The following is a 23,789-nucleotide window of genomic DNA, read 5'->3' on the forward strand; positions in this document are numbered from 1 at the left end:
TGCTTAAGTTTTTTCTATTAGCTCTGAAAACCATGTTTGCATCGCACATTGTGGGGCAATTATTATTAGTGTAATTTTGCTTCTCCTGCATATGCTGATGACTCTGTGTAACAGTGCTATCAGGGGAAAAGTATAAGAAATATTCCTAACCAGTCTATCAAAAGTGCATTCCAAAGGGATTGGTGGTATGGTTGTCTGAAGGCAAAGCTTTGGCATTTTGCATTTAGTGGTGTTGCAAATTGATCTATTGATGGCATTCCCCAACTCCAAAAGATCATCTTGAGTACATTTTGGTTTAGTTCCCATTCGTGGGAGCATGAAGCTTGTCTGCTCAGTCGTTCTGCTTCTATATTGTCCTTGCCTGGAAGATGAACTGCTATTATTTCCATCCATCTCTATATCCTCTATATTGCTCACTTCCAGAGTTCTTGGGCTAGTCTTGACAATGCAGGGTATTGTGTTCCCTCTTGCTTGTTGATGTAAAACATTGTCGTTGTGTTGTCTCTTTGAATCAATATTGTCTTCCCCAATAGCTCTTTCAGAAAGGGTTTTAAGGCTAGGTCTGTAGTTCCAATATATTGATGGGTTGTACTGCATTGTGTTCCTTCCAGACTCCTCTCACCTTGAGCAGGCCTGTTTGAGCCCCCCTAACTCATATGTGAGGCATCGTTGTAATTGTCACTGTTGGGGAGTGTTGTGCAAGTTCCTTAATAGCGTTATACGTGATTTTTTCCACCATGTCATCTCCTCCTGTAATTTTTGCCTGACAGCCACTAGATCTTTTAATCAACAAAGACCTGGCTTACAAAAGGCAACAATAGATTTATACAGAGGACAAGGGGTTAATGGGGTATCTACCTCCACCCAACCGCTGATCACTTTTTCAGTCTAGAACCTGTCCTAGGTGCCCAAAACATTCAAATACAAATAAAGTCAGAACACTCCACAAACATATTCCCTTAGCACACAAAAGGTGAATATAAAATTAGACAGAAAAGAAGTGAAAGAGTGAGAAAGCACCTCAAGTGCGCTACACCAGAGGAGCTGCTGGCAGGTTCTCACCAGACAAGAATGTGTGTCCAGTAAAGAGACAAAGGAAGTGAAAAGTTATAAGTGAATGTATCCAAAACAAAAAACCCACTGTCCTCTCTGTCAGAGCTTGCCCCTTCTGGTACTGGTGAGTTTCCAGCAATTATTTTATTTGTTGTTGCTGGGATATACCTTCCCTTAGAATGTTTTTTTCTTGCTCTGGTGAAGATGATGACTTCTCTATGTTTGTTAAGAATCCCAACTCGAGTTCTCATCACCTGCTGTATATGATCTTTGCACTCCAGGTAAGGATGGACATGCATGCCTTGTCTTTTTAAGTGAGCTGCCACTGCTGCTAGACACTTTGTAAAGACTCTTGACACTGATTTTTATCCTGAAAGCCAGTACTGTGAAGTGGTAGTGAGTTGTGTTTACGATAAACCTGAGGTATTTTTTGTGTATTGCATTCATTAGGATGTGCAAGTAGGCGTAGTTTAGGTCTATTGTTGCCATGTAATTCCCTTTTTGCAATTGTGGGATGACTTCCTGTAAGGTTATCATTTTCAGTCTCTGTGTTGTTCTACATCTGTTTGCGATTCTGAGATCTAAAACTAGGCATAAAGATCAGTCTACCTTCCGTATCAGGAAATAGGTTGAGTAATTTCCTTTGCTGATTTCTACTCTCTTTTCAGGCGAATTCCTCTACCTCCTACTTTTTTGCTCTCCTTGTTGGAGCCACTGGTGTTGTGTGTGAGAGGCTGTAATCTTTTGGAAAGTCCCTTGTTGATGGGGGTTGTGACTCCCCTGTGAGACTTCCTCCTTCTCTGTGTTCTTCCTTGAAAGGACTATCGTCCTTGCTGCTGGTACTGCCAGTGGTGCTAGGGAGACACTGTTTAACTGCTTCCCTTGAATGCCTGGTGTGATCCTGATTGGAAGCTGCCTCTCCCTGTAGGGCTGCATAATGGCAATGCCCGTCTTCGTATACCTCCCCTAAACTTCAATGCTCCCATGGACTTTGCAGTTTCTTTTTATTTCTTGAGCTGGTTCAAGGTGTCATCGACCGTGCTGAACATTGAGTGGGGTATTTAGCATGTTAATCTGTACTTTCGGCTTGAATCCAAATATTTGCACCCATGAGTGACGGGGTAGGCTGATACCATCATCATCTGGTGGCTTGAGGTGTCTGCCATGTCCAATTCTGATATCGGGTATGTGTTGTCAATGTTCTTTCCCTCTTCTACCAGGTGTGCATATCTCTTCTTGTTCTAGTCTGGCAGGTGCATCATAAGTTCAGCCATTTCTTCCCAGTGCTGGTAGGCATGTCTGTTCAGGAGTACATTCAAATTAGCTATGCGCCACTGGCTCAAATGTTCTACCCATGAGGTCTATCCTTTTGCTCTCCTTGTCAGGAGGCAGTCCAGATGTTGACCCTCATCCATGCTGTTGAGTCAACCGGCACTGTATCCTTGATGTATGCTGGGTCCTTGGATGAATACTTATATTTCTTCTCCGCCCTTTGAGTCATGGCTCTACAGGTGGCTGGTTCTTTGAAAACCTACCCTCCTTGATCTAGGATGTTTTTAAGCATTGACAGGAATTTGTTCCTGGCTTGTGATGGCAAGAGGGTCTCCAGCAGGAAACAAGACTCTGGTCTTTCCTCCTCCTGCTGCGCTCCATACTTGTCTGCAGCCTTCTTGATAGCCTGGTTGTACAAGCCAATGTCATCCGGAGGCGTTGGCCTCAATGTATAATATCTACCCCTTCCTCCAGGGAGTCGGTCTCCAGGTCCTGCCACTGAGACTCAGTGTACTCTGATTCCCATGAACCCCGATTTATGCCCTCTAGAATTTCATCTTTGTCTTTGTAGAAAAGTCCCTCTTCCTCCTGAGGCTCTGGTGTCAAAGGAGGTTTGATTTCTTCGACAGCCTTCTTGCTCTGATCTTTCGGCGTCAAAGTCTTTGGTGATATTTTTTAAGTAAGGTGGCCATTTCGGCCTTGAGGCGCCTCTTCTTCCTTTTGATCTCCGGCGACCGTTCTTCAGCGTCAAGGCTCGACATCGATTTTCTCTTTGTCCTTTGATAACGTGTCGGTCGTTGAGCTTCAGTGTTTATCCTGAGCCAACTCCTTTTTTGACATTGAAGCAACTTTTCCTCGAACATACTTCTACGACAGGGCCTTATAGGAAGATTTTTCTCCTGCGGTCTCCCTTTTGAGGGATCCGAGGGGTTCTCTGTCTTACCTTTGCCTTTGTTCGACGAGTGTTTTGCAGATGAGGCTCCCTTCGATGAATTTGAATCTGATCTTTGAGACTCGGGTAATTTTTTTGGGGTTGATATCTATTTTACCTCTGGTCTCTTGTCCTTTTTGGTTGCCTGTGCTTCGACATGGACAATCCTCAGGTCGGCATCTGATGTTTCTCTCTCTGCACCTTCAGGGATCTTTTCCTACTTATCGCTCAACAGACCCAGGTATTTCAGGGATTGAGTTTTCATATGTCCCTGCATGGTACAATGTACCTGTCTCTGCTTTTTCCTCACCGTCTTTGACATTAACCCATTACTAGGCGTTGCAGTCGTTGATTCGATGGTCAATGAGCAGGCAGAGGTTACAGATCAGGTGATGGTCCCTCTGCGAGAACTTGTAATGGCAATTTAACAAGAACTGGAACATAGTCTTTTCCATTAGGCAGCACAGGTAGACCCCTGTCCGGACATTCTCGAAAACAGTTGAGGAAGTCCATCTCCTTCCCTCTCGAATTCTCCTCCAGTACCTCTTCATTGATGGTCTTCTCCAAATTCGTTGAAATCTTTCGGCAAGCTTCTCATGAACTTTCTTGGATGTTTGCTTCCTCGTGTTAGAGTGTTTTCAGCCAAGCATCCAGGCCCAACGGTATAAAAAAAAATCTAAAGATATTGACCAAAGTTGGAAGCTTCTGGGGGAGAGCGTACAACATTACAGGAAGCACCAAATGGGGTATATATGAACCCCCCAAAACAACAAAAAACAAAAATAGAAGGACTACAAAAAAGTGGAGAATTCTGGACCCAACCACTAGATGGTGGAATAATGCACATCATGTGAATCCAGAAAAGATCCACACAGCAAAACGAAATATATAACTATTACCAAATGATTGCTCCCCTAAAGTAGCATCTGCGTATTGATTTGTTTTTAATCACATTTCCGTACAACAAATTAAAAGATTTTTCTCAAAACCCAGACACTGTTTCCATTGTGACTTTTCATAGCATCTCTGCTTGAACTACAAAAAATAACATCATGGTTGGCATAGCAAATGACGTAGCAATGCCATCCACATTTCCTGATATACTAGGAACACAGAGTGATAGTTGGTCACAGTGGATTAAGGGCTTTGAGAAACGCTTAATTACTGTTGTAGGGGCAGATTACAATGCTGCTAGGAAGCAACCCATGGTATACAATTGTCTTGACACAGAAGTATGAAGGTCATTTGACCACTTCGCTCCTATTAAAATGAGGAAGGCAAAGAAAAGGATGGAGGCACATGTTCAAACCACAATGAGTACCATCATGGAAAGACACAATTTGTATTACTGATAGGCACCAGGGGAATACATTGAGACATATGCAGCCACACTGAGGATGTTGGCCTGGACCTGGCCTTTCAAGGAAGCAAATAAAATGATACAGGATCTGATAGAAAGGAGCACCAAATGCACCAATGTGCAGGAATGATTGTTATGCTATAGAGATCCCACAAAAGACAGCTTGATTCCAACAATAAAAAGCATTTCATGACCAGCAAAACATATATTGCATAAAAATGCCAGATATACAGCAAGCAGAAATGAATATAATTTGAAAGGATAGAGAAACTAGTAAAAACTGCCCATGTACAATTAGTGAGAGAAAGGAAATCACAAAACAAAAAACATCTCAGTTCTCACGTATACAAATTAACAATTCACGTTGTAACACCCAGGACTGTGTAAAAAGAGGGCATTTTGTCAAAGTTTGCAAAGCACCATGTGGGGGGAAAAAGAGCATATGCAATAGAGAAGGATGAAGCTCTGATGGAAAATGAAGAACATTTAGATGATTTAATGCTAATGGGGGTGATCACTGGAAAAGATTGCATTAGAAACCAACCAAAATGCAACATACAGCTCAATGATACCTCTGTAACTTCACTTGGGGACATAGATTGGAAAATGATGATGATTGCTAATGAAACATCTGAAAATCATTGAAGAAAAGGAGCAATATAAATGTAATTAAAGCATTCTTGGGGTATATCAAGACCAAAAAATAAGATTGGAGAATGTCTTCTGTGCAAAACAAATATTTGTAAATAGAGAAACTGTTCCAAATGTGTATGTGATGGATTATGGTGTAAACATCCTCGGTTGGGTGGGACGGCAAAATTCCTAAATATTAATCAATCCATGCAAGACACTTTAGCATTCAAGAAAATACTGTTGACACAATTTTAGTGGCATATTAAGACATCTTCAGGCCACGTCTAGGTAGCCTGAAAGTCTTTAAGTTTTGAATCATCCTCAAAGAGGTGCACAGACAGTCAAACAAAAGTAAAATAATTCCTCTTTCGGCACTGAAGGAGATTAAGGAAATTACGGATAAGTGGTGTAAAACAGATGTGATAAAACCAATACAAGCATCACAATGGTTATCACCAACAGTCATGGTGAAAAAAGAATGGGAAAATTAGACTATGCATTGACCTTCACCAACTAAATAGGAATTTGGTGGTAGACTTCCAATATCTTTCACTAATAAATGAAATGGTGATGACATTGGGGCAGGCAATCTTTTTTTATAATATTGGATTTCAGTTCAGCATACAACCAATTAGGCTTAAATGAGGAGTCACAGTTTCCTTAGCATTCGTTATGCCAGAAGGGCATACTGATAAGTTTGGGTGACATTTGTCCATCAGTTGTATCTCAATGGACAATATACTGATTATTCTATGGAATTGAAGGTGTGCAAGCCTTCCAGGCTAATGTTTTAATCTACAGCTCAAAAGTGGATGACCACATCAAGATTCTCAGAAAAGTGTTACGGGGAAGTCACTAAAATGGTCTCATTTTTTTTTAAAAAAAAGGTCAAATGCAATTTAATTAGTCTCAGCCTAAAATAGTTAGGTTATGTGTTTGATAATTCAGTTTACCCAACACCATCAGTAGTATCAGCACCTTTCAAATCACCAGCACCAAAGAACTATCTTTGCAAGTCAATCAGGAATGATGCTAAGTGTTAGATTTGGGGGTCTCTAGTTGGCAGAGGTAGGTACCTTTGACAAATAGGGACCCTTGCTTCTAGTCAGGGTAAGGGGATACACTACTAAAATAACCCCTGCTCACCCCCTTGGTAGCTTGGCACGAGCAGACAGGCTTATCTCAGAGGCAGTGTGTAAAGCATTTGTGAATACATACAGTAGCCCAGTGACAACACTACAGATGGACACCACACTAGTTCTATATTAAAAATAAGTATTCTTTATATAGACTTCCCATAAGACCACAAATGACAAAAATCCACAATACTGTACTTAAAATGGCAGAATTAGCTTAGTTCTCTCTAGATGGTAAAATGCGACACATTGTGTTCAATGTACCTTAGGATGCGTAACGCTATACAATGAAAGTGTTGCAGGGAAGGTGATGCGTCGGTTCCTTACACGCAAGAACGGTGATGCGTCGGGTCCCTACTGCTGCATAGGGGATGCGTTGGTTCTTCTCTGTGAGGGGAGATGATGCGTCGGTTTCTTACTGCGCTTTTGTGGCGATGCAGCACGCAACGCCGTGATGCGATGAAGATCCGTTACAATGCTACAAAGATGGCGTCTTCTTCTTGATGCGACACAATGCGGACCGCGAAAGGCCCAGCGACATGCTTCTCGGTGCTGCGGCGTCTGATGAGACATCGATCCTCTTGTCCGGCGAGGCGAGATGCTTCGGCAACAATGCGAGACGCGACAGTCCCTGCAACGCGCTTCCCGGTGATGCGGCGGCGTCTGCTGCGACGTCGATCCTTTTCTACGGTGATGGGAGACGCTGCGACAATGATGCGAGCCGCAACAGGCTCTGCAACATGCTTCCTGGTGATGCAGCGGCGTCTGCTGCGACATCGATCCTCTTCTCCGGTGATGCGAGGTGCTCTCTTGTGAAGCGACAGCGGCAGTGCGGCGACACGCTCTTGCTCGTGAGTAGTGCTTTTAGCTCCTTGCGACACGCAGTCCCTCAGAAAGCCTCGCACAGCAGCAGGCACTTTGAAAAGACTCTTGGGGAGCTGGTTGGTGAAGTCTGTTGTCCCTGAGACTTCAGCAAGAGGCAAGCTCTTTTCTCAAGACCTTGGAGATCCTTCACAAGTTGAATATAGTATACACAAAGTTCCTTATCTCCTCTCTTTGGCAGTCAGGCGACAACTGCAGGCCAATCCCTCAAGCTTAGGGATAGTCTCGCCTCAGTCTCTCTGGTTCTTCTCCTCAGCAAAGGTTTCTTCTTGTTACCCAAAGTGATCTAAAGTTCTGGGGTCTGGGTCCCCCTTTTTATACTCAGTTTCTCTTTGTTCTCTGAAGGCAGAGAGGCCTTTGCCTAGTCCAAACCAGTTCTGGTCAGTCCTGGAGCACTTTGTTGACAAGACTCCTTTCCTTTCACAGTCCCGGCCAGGGACATCAGACGCACCACAGGAGGTGGAGCCAGCATTGTGGAGGGAAGGCACAGCCCTATTCAGGTCCCAGGTGCAACTCCTCCCACCCATCTACATGCAGAACTCTCCAGCCCTTGTCACTCAAACTCCAGACTAGGAATACACAACCTAGCAGAGGCAGGCTTGGATGGTTAGACAAGAAAATACCTACTTTCTAAAAGTGGCATTTTCAAACACAGAATGTTAAAAATCAACTTCACTAAAAGATGCATTTTATCATTCTGAGTTCAGGCATACTAAACTCGAATTTCTACCTAGTTCCCTGAGTCAGTTAGGATTATAAAATGTAATAATCAAACTGCCTATTCTGGCCTATGGGGAACAGGTAGCCTTGCAATAGTGAAACACGAAAATGGCTGTAATTCACTATCAGGACATGCCACACACACCAGGGCATGTCCTACCTTATACCTACAATGCACCCTGCCCTTGGGCCTACCATAGGGGTGACTAATATGCAGAAAATGGAAGGTTTAGGGACTGGCAAGTGGGTGCACTTGCCCAGTCAACATGGCAGTACCAGACTGCACACAGGCTCTGCAATGGCAGACATGAGACACACTTTAACAGGCTGCTTCTGTGGGTGTTATAACCAGTGCTGCAAGCCCACTAGATGCATTTGGATTACCAGCCCTGGGCATTCCTGGTGCATTGTACTAGGGTCTGACAGGTAAACCAAACTAGCCAATCATGGGGTCACTAATCCATACATCAATTTACAATAGGGAGAGCATATGCACTTTAGCACTGAACAGCAGTGGTAAAGTGCCCAGAGTCATAAAACCAACAAAAACAGGTCAGAGAAAATACAGGAGGAAGGCAAAAAGTTCAGGGATGATCCTACAAAATGGGCCAAGTCCAACACTAAGAATGTTTAATCATGAGGAGAATGATTAAGAAGGGAGCTGACTTTTACTAGGAAGAAGTGTGTGAAAGTAGTATGAAGGAACTGCAGTGTGAATTTGCACTGTGTATCTACACTAAAATCGTTTTATGAATCTTTACAATTCATAGTAACAGTGGATGTGAGCCACATTTGCTTATGTGTAGTCTGAGTTTGGGATAAATGCAAGTGTTTCCAATGGGGAAGAAGCTGTTGGTAAGCATCTTGAACAGTGGTGTTTCAGAAAACCTTTCTATCAGAATAGCCAAGCTAGCATGTAAATCACAATAATATTTGTTTATTATTGAACACATTTCTGGATGCTATGACATCCCTGCAGATTGTTTGTTAGATGTGCCTTGTGCGGTGCTAATGAGTGAGTATGAATGGAATGATGATGACAGTTGCATGCTTATCTGATTATGAAAAGGTTGTGTGTTCGGTGTCAACAAGAAAAATGGATGAAGGACATGGAGAAGGACAAAAAACATGCACAAGTAAAATAGTATTTGTGAAAGAGTTGTGCATGCAAAGGGTATTAGATAGAAGTCTACGTGCATGCCTTCTGGATAGTAAATGAAGCGCCATAATTGAGTATGTGTGGTTACATTTTAGTTTTCCCTATTTCCTCACAAAGTAAACTAATCACTCTTGTACATGAGGGCATGTTGGAACGACTGGCACATGAAGATGGAAGCTATGGATGGCTAATTGGTGGTAATTGATAAATCAATATGTGGATCTTTTTGTGAGTTGGTGTGAAGTGCACTAATGTTTAGATAAAACAATGAAATCTAGTAAATGCTGATTGGCATCCCTGGACCTACTGGATGGTCCTTTGAAAAAGTAGGTATTAGCTTTATAGGTCATATGATTGCCTTGCCCGTTGACATGCATTGAAAGATCCAACCATTTATCAAAAGAAACAATCTGATTAGCACAGAAGTGTAGAGTGTCTGAGAAGGCAGCTTTAAGAAAACACTGAAAATCCCACATAGTATGACTGGGAAAACTCAATTTGAATTGGTCAGAGTAAGATTGGCTATCGCAAAGTTACAACCATGTCAGTTATTAGTTTGCAAAAGGTGGGAAAAGGATTCTGAAATGGAGAAATAACATGCAGTGCATCCGTGGGTGTTAGATAAAAATGCAAGAAAACAAAAGAAATGCTGTAAGGCAATTGCTTGTAAAACAGATCAGGTTAGAGTTAAATACAATGAGTTGATATCCAACGAGAACCAATACAGTGAACCATTTTGGGTGGTCAGAATTAATGAGTCAACTCTCTTTTTAGAGAATGGACAGTGGCTGAAAGGGTCATGTGCTATCTTGATCAAACCAATGAAGGGCATTGAACAGATGCATAGCTTGGGCATTATTCATTTGCTTGCAGCAAACAAGCTAGAAGCCACTAAGGGTGGAACTTCTTGAGTGTTTTAAGTTGTCTTTGAGGGCGACTCCTCTTACTTTGATCAAACAGCTGCTAGTGAGCTGAAGGGTTAAGAGAGTGAGAGTCAAAGAGATGATCATCCATTAAAGTAGTGGGGTTACCTACCAGGTTTAAAGATTGTGTAGTGGAATAAACTCTCTTTCGATAAGAGGTGGAAGAAATAGTATTGTTGGTTATTGTATTATCCTGTGTGTTGTGATCTGCGGTGTAATCCCTCACACATTCCTTCCTTCTTTCAAGAAGGCAAGTTGGTGCTACTCCAGCACATACTGTTGACAAAATGTGACTGAATGACTCTGTGACCGTTTGGACAGATGGCTCTTTGTATTGGTGGTGTTAACATTTTTTTTTTTTGCTTGCTCATGCAGTTGCTTTGTGTTAAATATCACTGTAATGCCACACACTCTGCAGATGAGCCAAGAGTTATTTTATCCTACCTAGTCATGAAACAATAGGCTGGTTCATTATGCATCCATCAGGTGGCTTGTTGTAATGCATATCAAAATGTCTATTCTAAGAATGATAAGTTGAACTGTTCTAAGCACCAAAAGACAGGGTGTTTTAAGAATTGTCAGTTAGGATATTCTGAGGACAATAAGGTGGGCTGTTCTGCAAACCTTAAAAAAAATATATATATATGGCTGTTGTAAAAATTGAGATGGCTGGTCTAAAGATCTAGAGAGAAAGGTTGCTGTAAGAATCATTAGATGCTCTTCAAATAATACAAGAGTAGACTTTTCTAAAAAAGTATGAGGGAGATTAATAAAAAGCCTTTGAGCAGTGGCCAAAGCTACAAATGATTAAAGATGACCGTTCCAAAAAGAATGTGGGATGATATAGCTGAAAACGATAACTACGGTAAATTTAACAATGGGAAGCAATGTGAATTCCAAAAACTGTGAACACAGTTCTAAAAATCATAAGCAGTGGCCCTTTCAAAAAAACCCTAGCGAGGGTAATTTATTTTTGTTTCAAATCTGTTTATTAAATATAAATTGAACAGAAAAACAAAAAGGGAGAAACAAAGCAAAGTACATCACTGATAACCTGGTACATTGACAGGGCCTTACAAAAGTTCTCTTATTACAATAAGAGAAAAAAATTAAAGGATGAGGGTATAACAGAGATAAAACAATATATTTATCAATTAACATGATACATTGGCATAGATTTGTTTTACATTAGAGTGTGTAGCAAAATAGCCAGAGAGAAATAGGGGGCTAAATAAATGCGAAAGTCAACAAAATCCCTATTTTAATAAAAGCTTCCCCCACGTGAGAGAACAAAGGTATGGAGGCCCTGGGGACGCTTACCCAATAGTCAGGCTATGTGGGTAGGATTTGTACATACTAGCGTATTAGACTGAAAATCTGTAAGAACGTGCATGATGGCACTAATGAGAAATGGGGTTAATAAATACTCCCCTCCTCTAGCGGAGGGAAGAACAATGACAAAAACTAAATAGGAAGGGTGGTGGGAGGGAGATGCGCTTAGAGTGTCCAAGGGTTGGATAGCTAAAATCCTCTAGGAGGATGGAGGCGCCCCACCATGGTCCTGTGGAGTAGGGGAAAACTGGCATCTCCCTCTTGAATAAGGTAGAAGAGAATCTTCAAATAGCTGCAGGTCTCGAAGACGTGGAGGGGTAAAGCAAGTGTTTTCAATCTGGGATAGGTGTTGAAGTAATGGTTGTCAAGTGTGGGTGAATTTGGTGTCTGTGTGATTAAGATGGGTGGTAAGCAATTCTAGGGCCAAGACATGCCACAGCCAAAGAAACCACGTAGCGATAGGTGGAGGGGCAGGTTTATTCCAATATAAAGCTATGGTCTGTCGTGCTGCTCCCAGCATTTGTGCTATTAGGAGCCAATCTGAGTGTGTCATGGCTGTTAATTGTGGGGCTCTAATGTCCAACAGAGTCACTGTCGGAGAGCTGTGTATGGGGATTCCCACCGTATCTTTAATGTGACTGAGGATCTGCTTCCAGTAAAGCATCAGGTTGGGCCAAGACCACCAGATGTGGATGAAATCACCCATTCCTCTCTGACATCTCCAACATGCTGGGGGGAAACTCGGATTTATCTTCTGGAGACAGGCGGAAATAAAATACCACTGTGTCATAAGTTTATAGGGTGATTCGTGTTGGGGGATGCTTTGATATATTTTAGAAATGTCTCACCAGATTCGGTCCCAGTTCTCTGGGGAGACTTACCCTTCAAGATCCATATTCCATTGGTTTTGGTATGTGTGGGGCTGGGGTTGTTGTGAGTGTTGTAACACTTTGTATGTGTTAGAGATCAATCCCCGATATCCCTTAAAGGCCCGAACTAGGTCCTCAAAGGGAGTAAGCAATCTAGTCGCTCCTTGTGTGTAAGCAGGGTGAAAGCAGCCAGTGTCTAAGTTGATAATATTGCATTCTTGCATTATCTGCAAAATGAAACGATTTTTTGCATTGTTCAAAAGTGATGAATGTGGCCCCCTGGAATAAGTCCTGAATTATGCGACACTCGCCCTCCGTCCAAGATTGGAAGACGTGGGGCTGGAAGGGCAGGCGGAAAAGTGGGGTTGCGTGCTATAGGGATGTTGGGGGATGGGGATGAGGTCAAGCCCCGAGATATCACAGGTTTGTCCCATATATCCAGGACTGTTTTTGTAGGGGTAGCTATGTATGCACTATGGGGGCAAGCCGCATGGGGTAGCCAAGCTAAGTCCCACAAGGGCCTACACGTAACAGCTCTGTCCATGTGGAACCAATGTTTTTCGTTTTCCTAGACCACCCATTCCGAGATGTACCGAAGATGACAGGACCAATAATATTGAAGGAGGTTAGGGCATGCTGAACCCCTCCCCCCATCGCGGGGTTGCATCAAAACTTTGTTAGAAAAACGCAGGCGACCTTTATCCCAGATGTAGATGGTTAGATCACGTTGGAGGGATTGAATTTCAGTTTGTAGGATTGGGGTGGAGAGGGTTTGGAATAAGTATAGCACCCTCGGGAGGAGAGACATCTTGACCGTGTTAATTCGACCTAGCCAAGAGAGGGGGAGGTTTTGCCATCTACAGTTAACTTTCCATATGGCTCGTCTGTAACTTGGCCAGTTGGCATGAGTCCAGGAAGATAGTGAGGGAGTCAGATCCAATCCTAACTATCGTATCAAACTTTCAGACCATTTCAATTGGATCAGATTATGTAATTCTTGAATATCTGAAGACGGGAGGGTGAGATTCAGGGCATGGGATTTAGCTACGTTGATCATGAAGCCCGAGGCTTCTTCAAAGGAGAGCAGGAGTGATGCTAATTCTGGAAGGGATGAGGCAGGAGTAGTAAGAGACAGAAGAACGTCGTCCGCAAATAGAGAAATCCTGTGCTCATATCCCACAAAAGGGATGCCCGAGATGGTGAGTGAGCAGCGAACAACAATTGTTAGGGGCGCCACCACCAGGGTAAGTAAGAGGGGGTATAGCGGGCACCCTTGTCTAGTGCCCCTAAGTATAGCAATGGGAGGAGTGAGGCAGCCATTGATGCGGATACCTGTGGTCGGTTGAGTGTAAGGGGCCATCAATTTGAAGATCATGGTAGGACCCAATCCTATTCGGTGTAGGACCTCCCTGAGAAAGCGTCAGTCTACCCGGTCAAATGACTTCTCTGCGTCCAATGACACCAGGCAGGGAGGAATGTCCCTGTATCAAACTTTTTCGATAAAGTGGGCTGTAAGACGAATATTGTCTGCGCCCTGGCAATGGCGGATAAATCCGACCTGCTCTGCATTGATAATACCAGGTAGATAAGGCTCTAAGCGATTTGCAAGGATCTTTGTATAGATCTTCCCGTCGGCATTTAAGAGGGCAATGGGTCGATAAGATGTGCAGAGGGAGAGGTCTTTACCTGGTTTTGAGACCAGCAATACTTCAGCCTCTGACATGGTTGGAGTGAGTCCAGTGGTGTCGGTGAAATTATTAAAAAGGGGAAGAAGGTGATTTTTGAGCTGCAGATAGAAGGCGTGATAAAAAGCAACGGTGAGACCATCAGTCCTGGGGGGTTTCCCTATTGGGAGCTGAATTAATGCTTTTGCTATCTCCTCTGGTAATTTATTTTTTAACTTAGTAAAATAGGCAATTGTTCACATCTTGAAGCATTAGAAATTGTAAAAATTGATAGAAAGGTGTATTAAAAAAATATATACATATTTATGTGTATACATATGTATGTATGTACAAAGAACTGTAAAATCCAAGAGAACAGGGCAATTGAAAAAACCAGCAGAAGCAGACACTTCTAAACCCCTTGAAAAGGGCAACTCTAAAAACCATAACAAGTGAACTGTGATAAAAGCAACAAGAAATGGCCATTTATAAAAACCTTGAGACATGTGCAATGCTAAAAACCATAATAAAGAGGTAATTGTAAATACTATGATATATAGGTGAATTTAAATATGATGGGAGAAGTCTACGTAGTAAAAAAGTGATAGATTTATTTTTGTAGTTTTATTTAGCTCAAGCTCAACCTGAAGGAATTGGAGCACTCTACATGAGCACCACTTACATTACACAAGGTCCCGTTCATTTCTTCTTTTTGGCACTGGGAGATTAAGTGATTTACCCAGAATCACAGGATGTTGAGCCCATGCCGAGACTAGAATCAGTTCCAAAGTTGGCAACTCTGGCCGTAACACCACATCCTCTACACCAGGGGCCATATCATACATTTTGCCCAGGGGAGCAATGGGCACGTGCGCCCCTAGTGCACAATGGAATTACAGAGGGGGCTGCAGATCCTTGTGCGTCCCCTTCTGTTATGCTAATAGCTCTGGCGCACATGTTGCGTTCCCTCATTTGCATAGGTCCGCGGCTCCATTCAAATGAGGAAATCAGTTTGCCTCTGCGCCTACTCCGTATTATGGATGCAGGCCCAGAGGCACACATGTCTCTAGGAGGTGTACTGAAAGTGCGCCACAAAATGTTGGCGCACTTTCAGTGCATCTCCTAAAGGCAGCTCTCTGGAGGGGAAAAAGAAGGGCCCATGGACTTCACTCGCCCCCCTGACATCCCACTGTAGGAAGGGGCGGTTACTCACTGTACCTTTCTGCAAGGGGATCTTTCTCCCCTCGTGAAAGTGCAGGTGGGTTGTTGCAAGCACTGTGAAACACGAACAGCTTTTAAACAGCTGCTTCGTTCTTTCCACTTGAATGCACTGCCCCAGGGCAGCATGATTTCGCGGCTGCTGTGAGGGCAGCCCATTCTTTGTAATACAGCACACTGTCCCTAGATGCGCCCGCGCACCATGGCGCAAACTGGGGAAGTGGACCGTATTCACAATACGGCCCCAGATTTTCTATTCTAATAAAGTAACAGAGACACAGTAGAAAAAACACCAGAAGTATGCTCTCTCAGACCGGTGACTGAGAGTTACTAACTGCAAATAGGATGCAAGAAAAGCAGTTTTTAAGGACGTGAAACTAAACGGCTGAAAAAGATTGATAGATGTGTAATCCCAAAGCTAACAGGAGGTGGATGATCCAAGGAATGATGGCCCTTTTCCGGTATTATTAGCAGCTCACTCACACCCTAGGGCGACTCATTAACAAAACTCTTTCTCCCAATGGTCTAGATGTAGAAGGAGTCGACGCTCGACCAGCATATGTTCTTTTGCTAAGAATATGCTACTCTGCGAAGTCGTCAATTAATCATGGCCTTCAGGTACCAGGGGGTCTGATTATTCCAGCTTTCTTAACCCAGAGACAAACCTTGAAGGTGGTTCTTACGGGCGACCCGTCTACAGTGGCGTAGCTAGAGCTTGTGGCGCCCGGGGCTATCCCTCAGATTGCCGCCCCCCCCCCCCGGGGGGGGGGGCATGCACTTCAAAGAGGTCCGAGAGACACGTAGTATGACCGCTAATAGTTACCTTGATCATGCAAGTTACATGCACATACATGACACGGTCCAAGGCTACACAGTTGAAAACACCGGTGACTGGCAGTACAAAAGAGAACACACAGACTGCATGATCTATCTGGGGACTCAGAAAAACTGCATGTGACATCCATCAGAGAGCTGGGTGAACAATTACCTGGTAATCCCCTCAACACAATCCAAACATGCACATTCATGACACTGTTCATGTAACCTTCATCTACAGCTGACATTAAATGACCATTCATCATGGTCCCCCCCCCCCCCCATTAAAGAAGTGGGGACCTGCACAAACGTGATGTGCTCTGTGGACCCAAAACCAACTTAACAGTATCGAAGCCTGTGATTCTTTATCTTTCAAAAACAGCAAATTAATTATTCACAGGGAATGACTCACTGTTTGCCCTTAAAACTAAACGCAGCACAAAGGGGTCAGTCAGCTCCACCTTGCCAACACAGACCGGATACAAAGCCCACTCTGGTGGCCCAAAGGCAACAACCAGGGGTCACTCCCTGTCATTACTTCCAAGCAGCAGCAACCAACTCCCTGGGAATGAAAAGACATGTGCTCTTGGTTCCCAAAACCAGCTTGTAATAGTGCATCTCTTCTTCACAGCAGCCTCAGCACACACATGGTGCACAGCCTGCCTGGGGGCCCAAAGCTAAAATACAGGGAGGGGCGACACATTATGATCACAATCCTTAAACACAGTTGTGGGGGCCATGGGAACTTGTTCAACTCTATCCAAGACCCGGGACCAACTGTTCCGGCGCTGCGGCACTCCTTGAATATTCAGAAGAAACCAGAAAAATAGGACCAGTAAAACTCACTCTTTTCCAAATCTCTTTCTAAATATTATCACTTTTCATGTAATGTTCCTTTGATGGGAAGAGGAGGTTTCTGAGGTGGGAGTATCAGGCAAGTGATACTACTCGGGCTCCATCTATTCGAGCCTTCATGGAGGATCCCTCTTCATTACTACCTCCACCTGACCACGGACTCTGCAACGCACTCCCTTACGGGCTCCCTCTGTGCGAGCCTTCAGGGATAATCCCTCTTCATTACTACCTCCACCTGACCCCGGACTCGGCAACGCTCTCCCTTACAGGCTTGATTATCCAATACTCCTCTCTCCAGTGCACCTTATCTCACAGCTGACCTTGGGCCCCCAGCCCCATATCAGGCCCCATCGGGCTCCACTTTGCTTTTTCCCGGTAAAAACATTAGTAAAATCACCTTCAAACTTAAAACATTGAATATAGCAGTAAATATAATTAGCATGCACTTTAAAGTATGTTCCACAGTAGCCCTTATGACCCGACTGCTAATTAAATAAACAAAAACAGAAAGGCCATAACAGGGCCGGCTTTAGCGCTGATGCGAAAGTCTTTTTTGGCGCCACACTAATAACCTCTTTCTCCATAAATACCTTTACTACCACCTTCCAACAGTGCCCCTCATCCCTCCATGGCCCCCCTAGTGATCTCCTCCTCAGATTCCCTCACTGCCTCACGCCACAAGTGCCCCTCTTCTCCCCATAGCCCCTCCCCCTCATGACCTCCTCCTTGGACTCCCTCACTGCCACCATCCACCAGTGCCCCTTATCTCTCTGTAGCCTCTCCCCCTCATGACCTCCTCCTCAGACTCCCTCACTACCACCCTCCACCAGTGCTCCTCATCTCACCCTAGCTCCCCCTCCACACCATGACCTCTTCCTCGGATTCCCTCACTGTCACCCAGGGCACAAGTCCTAAAAAAAGAAGTGGGGGGACGCTGACGTCACAACAGCAAGTGATGTCACGAAAGGTGGCTTGCACCATCAGACTCATTGCCTCCCCTCGCTCACCCCTTAGATGCCATTGCATCAGAAAAGCCAGCGCGTAAGCAGCGTTCTGAATGAGCTCCGATCTCGCCCCAGAGAGGCCAAAGAGTAAATGTGTGGCTCCAGTAATCGAGCTCCCGCGAAAATAAGTGAGGGGACGCCATCCACCCGCCTGGTACCCCGACTCGAGCCCTGCAGTCACCCTCCACCAGTGCCCCTCATCGCTCCACAGCCCCTCCAACTACCTCCTCCTCAGATTACCTCACTGCCACCCTCCACCTGTGCCCCTCATCGCTCCGTAGCCCCTCTCTCATATGCATTTGTTGTTTAGCGCTACTCATATCAGTGTAGTGTGTCTGCACTTTACACCACGAACACATTATACAGAGACAATGAATCATATAAGTATGTAAATCAGTCTACAGGGAATGTCACATAAGCCAATGAGGATTACAAGGTGTAGGAATCTGCTGCATACTTAGAAAGAGGACACAACAACCATAAATAAAGATATTTCTCCCCTTTGTGCCTCTGGTGGGGAGGCGTACAACTCTGATACATTCCCAGGTCTACTAATGTTGGTGAATCTGGGAATGTGTCAGAATCCATGGTTAAATGTGCTGGAACACCTACACTCCACCTGAGGCATGCCTCCCTGCTGCAGATTAACGCAAGGCAGCGATTGCGCTGCCTTGTGTTACTCTAGATTCCTCAAACCAAGGTGGCCTTGCGGGACTAGATAAATCTCATTTAGGTTTTGTGACGCCGTTTTGTACCCTTGCGACGACGCAAAACCTTGATAAATATGCCCCTGTTTGTCTTTTCTTGTCTCTGCAAAGCGCTCACATTTGAATTCATCCACACCCTCTTTCATCTTGTTTCATTGCTATAGATACAATGATTTCGTTCTAATGTTAGCAAAATGGAATTAAACATGCCGAGGAGGGAAGCAAAAGTGTGATTTGTTATGAAAGGTCTCTAAAAACCTCCCCAATAAAAGATTATTCGCAGCAAAACACTCCAAGTGTTGCTTTATGTGTATGCTATTTCAACTGCACACACTCCTGCTTGCTGCAAAAACCTAATAGCATTACCGGTAGCCTTTGCTGCACTGTATTTCAAAGTAGGTCCGTGTCATCCATACTGGTGGCCAGTATATTTTGAGAGGGTTTGGTCTGGGGAAACACAACCTTAGGATTTAAAAGAGTATTCCATGGGGGTCAGCTTTACTGATAAAAATGTATCTCTGCCCAAACATACTCATTTTAGCAACATTAGAATGATGAAAGACTGAGGAAGTTCTAACTATATCACAAAACATATCTATACCATTCACGTTTGTATGCAGCTCTTTGGTGACAGACTCAGTTCATTGGTCACTGTCCTATGTTAGGATTGTAACTTCTGAACTGCAAGTAACACAAGGATCTCTGTGGCAAAGGCAGCAACCCACTGAGCTTCCACACAAAATACAGTTCATCTGCATTTAAAAACTACTAACAGACAAATGATTGCTCTCAAGCGAATCATTAATCACCAGCGTTATTGGGGCATCTTTTTAATGGTAAAAACTTCAGTATCAACTATATGACTTGTTGCCCCCCTCTTTTCGCTCCATGAGATGGTATCCATTCTTTGTTCACAAGGAGTATAAAATAAACAGTACCCCCCCCCCCCCCCCGATAGAGAATGGAGATACAAGCTGCTCATCAAGATGCTGAAAGCGCCTAGAGGCAGCCATCCCATCTGAGGCAGGTGTTTGCAGGGTCGTCCTACAAAAACATATAATTACCTGACGCCTCCTTTTCTCATGGCCTTCAGCCGATCATGCATCCCGGCCGCTTTTCCAGTACCAGGTCAATGACAGCAGGTCTTTGTGACACTGCACACTGGCATCCTGGAAATAGTAATGTGGCTGGACACAGAGCTTTATACTAAACCTAGAACTGGCAGGAACCCCGCAGGAAAAATACAGACATGACGTACATCTGCAACCTCATTGACAGGGTTCGAGGTTCAGAGCGCATAGACCCAGGCACCACGTCATTGCCATAGTAAAGTTTGAACCCTTGCCTTGTTTACTCTGTAACACACAAAAGTATTTTAATACCAGGGCATGCTGAGCCAGGTAATCACTGCTTGAAAGAAGGACTATAGGGAACAACGCATCCTACCCAAGAGTAGGCTCGAGCGAGATTTCAGTTATGGTCAATTTCACTTTATACACGGAATCCTTCACAATCCTCAAGGAAACCTTCTGAACTGCAAGTAATACAAGGATCTCTGTGGCAAAGGCAGCAACCCACTGAGCATCCACACAAAATACAGTTCATCTGCATTTAAAAACTACTGACAGACAAATAATTGGTCTCAAGCGAATCATTAATCACCAGCGTTATTGGGGCACCTTTTATTGTCTTATTGTTGTCCTGCATCAGCCATGATAATGATAAAAACTGTTTAAATGAAGCGCACACGAAGTACGTGTCCTGCTGGACCTGCGCATATTTAAAAAAAGAAAAGAAACACATTCTCTTACCTACTACTGCAGTCTGCACTAAAACGAATTATCCACGCAGCAGGCTCAGCAGACTGCCCCAGGCCACAAGGTCCTCACGAGAGTGCGTAGTGGTGAAGCGCGTGACTCGTCACCGCTACGTTCTCATCGCGAGGGCCGGGCAAAAATGTAGCCCAGGGCCGTCATTGGTAGCGCTGGCGCGCGCTCTCCAAGATTGACGCCCTGGAGCAGGCTGGGATGGGCGGCGCCGCGGGCAGAGAGATTAACGGTCATCATGGTGGCGCACTCATAGCACTACAGGTTAGTGCGCGCTGCTTTCCCGGCCGCGGCGGACTTTATAATTTATTTAGTGACACTGTGTCCCTAAATAAATTAAAAGGCCGCCGCCGCCCTAAATATAGTGCCGCCTGGGGCGGTCCGCCCCCACCGCCCCCCCCCTAGCTACGCGCCTGCCCGTCTAATTTCCTGGACACTAGGGTACTGGAGAGGACGTGTTCTTTTCTTTATTTTTTTAACTGGATATCACCAGCTGATATGTCCTCCGAGCTCTGAACCTTAAAATATTGCTTTCTCTCTGTCACCTAGCATTTCACTGATGCAGTTTACTTGAATATATTGAAAAACATTCTGCGGTCCACCTCATCTGTAAAACTTCTTTTTAAAACATTTGACCAAATAATTCAAAAACAAGAAAACGTATTGCGGCCATACTGTTTACCTGGGTTTCCATGGAGATGTTGACTCATGGCTGTACATTATGAATGCACTTTGTTGGCGGCTGTTTTGAATGGATGTGGGTACATGCAGTGTTTGTTGTCTGCTTCCAGATAATGCTGAGGGGCATATTTACTAGAAAATGTCAGAACGCAGAGCTGCACCAAATTTGGCAGTGCCACGCTCCGATGTTTTCAAGACACAGGGATCCGCCACATTTACTACAATATGGCACAACCCTGTCTTTTCCCTAGCCCTAAAATTAGATGCCTAGCACCAACGCTAGTGCAAGGGTGCCTGCATTGCAGGGAATGATTGTTTGTGCAGTAAGGTGTCCCTTACTGCACATAAACAATCTATAATGGCTATTTGTGCATTCTGCAGCAGACATAGAAGCAGTGGCCGCTCCTCCACTAAGGCGGAGGAGCGTCACCCCACTGCTCCTTGAGCAGTGCAAAAGAAAAATAAACTGATGATGATAACAAGTTTTCTTTTTCTTTACTCCAGCCAGTTTGGGTGGGGCGGGCTGGCTCGACACAAAGGGAGCAGGAGTGGTTTTCACTCCCTCCCTATGTGCTCATGACATCTGAAAGAAACACGTTAGTTAGATTCCTCACCTTAGATTCCTCACCTTAGAATATCCCCAGGCATCAGACTGGATCTGGAAGATTTTTCGTCAGCAATACCCTTTGCGCGTCGCTAGGCGTCGTCTGCGGCTCCACGTCCGTCGTCGGCGTCGTGCGCCGGAATGACTTCGTCGGAGTACTTAGACGCCGCCCTCGCGCGCTGACGTCAGTTCTTCTTTTTTCCGCGCCAGTAAGCGCAGATCCGGGAGAGCTACCCCTTTCGTCACTTTTTGACTAACTTTTTTCGATCCTTTTTGATCTTGTCTCGACTCCGGTGCCGGTAGGATGCCTGGTTTTAAAGCCTGTGCTGACTGCAACCGCTTGATGTCGGTTACGGACCATCACCGCCGGTGCCTTTACTGCTTGGGCCTCGACCACGACGCGGAGTCGTGTTCGGACTGCAAGGCTCTGACCTCGAAGGCTAGACGGGAGCGGTCCCGTAAGCTTCTCGAGATTCGCCACTCGGCTCCGCGCCCTTCTCGATCCCGGTCCAGGAGGAGGTCCAAGGATCGGTCGCGGAGCCGCAGCCGACGTCATCATCGGTCATCGGGATCCAAGTCTTCGGGTAAGTCGAAGCACTCCAAGAGGCGACACCGCTCTTCGGACTCCCCTCGCCGGTTGCGCGACTCGGCCGAGGGTCAGGGTGGTTCCACCCCCGCGGCTCCGGCGGAGCCGCAGGCGCCGCGCACGTCCCCATACCCACCGGTCCCTGGGACTGACGCGACGCCGGCGGAGGTCAGTGCCTTCCTCTCGGCCATGAGGAACCTGGCTCCGCCGTCGACGCCCGCTGGCGCGCCTTCGGGCCCCGCGGACCCGACTGGGCAACCTTGCCTGCCGGCGGCTCCGGTCCCGGCGCCGTCGACGGCTCCGGCCTCGACGCCGCAAGCGCCCGAGGGACCCGTTCCCGAGTCCCCGCCGACGCCGGTCGACCTTGTCACGCCTCCTCCGCCGGCGTCGACACCGGTACCACCTCCGACGCCGACTCCGCTCGGCGTCGAGCCCCGGTTCAGCCCCACTCCGGGCCCGGCGTCGATACGGCGTCGATGGACGCCGCGTTCGGCGCCGCTGGAGACACATTTTGTCTATTGCCCGGCTCCGATCCTTCCTCCTGCATACCAGGAATCGGATGATGGGGGTGAATGGGAGGGATCTGAGGATCCTATGGCCGCTCAGGCTCAACTGTCACAGGACTGGGCAGATGAACTGGGGGAGGCCAGTGGTCTGGATACCTCTCCGGACACTGGATTCATCTCTCCTCCGACTGTGGCTTCGGAGGAGGGTGCTGCTTTCTCTGTGGTGCTGCGCAAGGTGGCCGCAGCCCTTGGGCTCGAGCTACCTGCCGTGGCTGTGAGGACTAACGTCCTCACTGAGGTGCTTCAGTCTGCAGCAAGCTCCACTGAGCCTCTGCTGCCATTCAATGAGGCCCTCACTGACGTTCTACAGGGCACCTGGTCCAAGCCCTCCACAGTTCCTCCTGTGGACAGGAACGTCGCCAGGCGCCACCGCCCTGCTCCGGGCGACCCCACTTTTCTGTCCCAACACCCTACCCCCGAGAGCCTGGTTATCCAGGCCTCTACCTCCCAATCCTCCTTCCCGACCGCTCCGCCGGACCGGGATTCCAAGAGGCTGGAACAGTTCGGCAAAAAGATGTTCTCCTCCCTTAGTTTGGGTCTGCGGTCTTTGAACACCGCCTGCCTCTTGGACCGTTATTCCCACTCTCTGTGGGATACGGTGGAGGACGTGCTGCCCCTGTGTCCGGAGGAGGTCCAGACACGACTTACCCAGGCTCTGGCCGATGGGAGGGATGCAGCGCGACATGCTATCCGATGTGGGCTTGACACTACGGACTCGCTGGGTAGGGCGATTTCTACCTCAGTGGCGCTTAGACGTCACGCCTGGCTGCGGTCCACGTCCTTTTCGGGCGATGTCCAGAGCACCCTCATGGACATGCCCTTTGATGGCACTCGCCTTTTTGGCGAGAAAGCGGACAGTGCGCTGAATTGCTTTAAGGACTCCCGGGCTACGGCCAAGTCCTTGGGCCTCTCGGCCCGCGGTCGCAAACTTCCGCCTTTCGCCCCTTTCGTGGCCAAGGAAGGGGTGCCTTCTCACGTGCGCCTAGCCACCA

At 46.0% G+C, this 23,789-nt stretch overlaps 1 protein-coding gene across 5 annotated transcripts in view; it reads right to left on the reverse strand.

The window, feature by feature from the left end:
* Nucleotides 1-23,789, reverse strand: part of B3GAT1 (beta-1,3-glucuronyltransferase 1) — a 322,117-nt gene that overhangs the window by 168,221 nt on the left and 130,107 nt on the right. The gene's annotated exons all lie outside the window — the stretch shown is intronic.

This window comes from Triturus cristatus, chromosome 3_2 (assembly GCF_964204655.1).
Source record: "Triturus cristatus chromosome 3_2, aTriCri1.1, whole genome shotgun sequence".
Classification (NCBI taxonomy): Eukaryota; Metazoa; Chordata; class Amphibia; order Caudata; family Salamandridae; genus Triturus; species Triturus cristatus.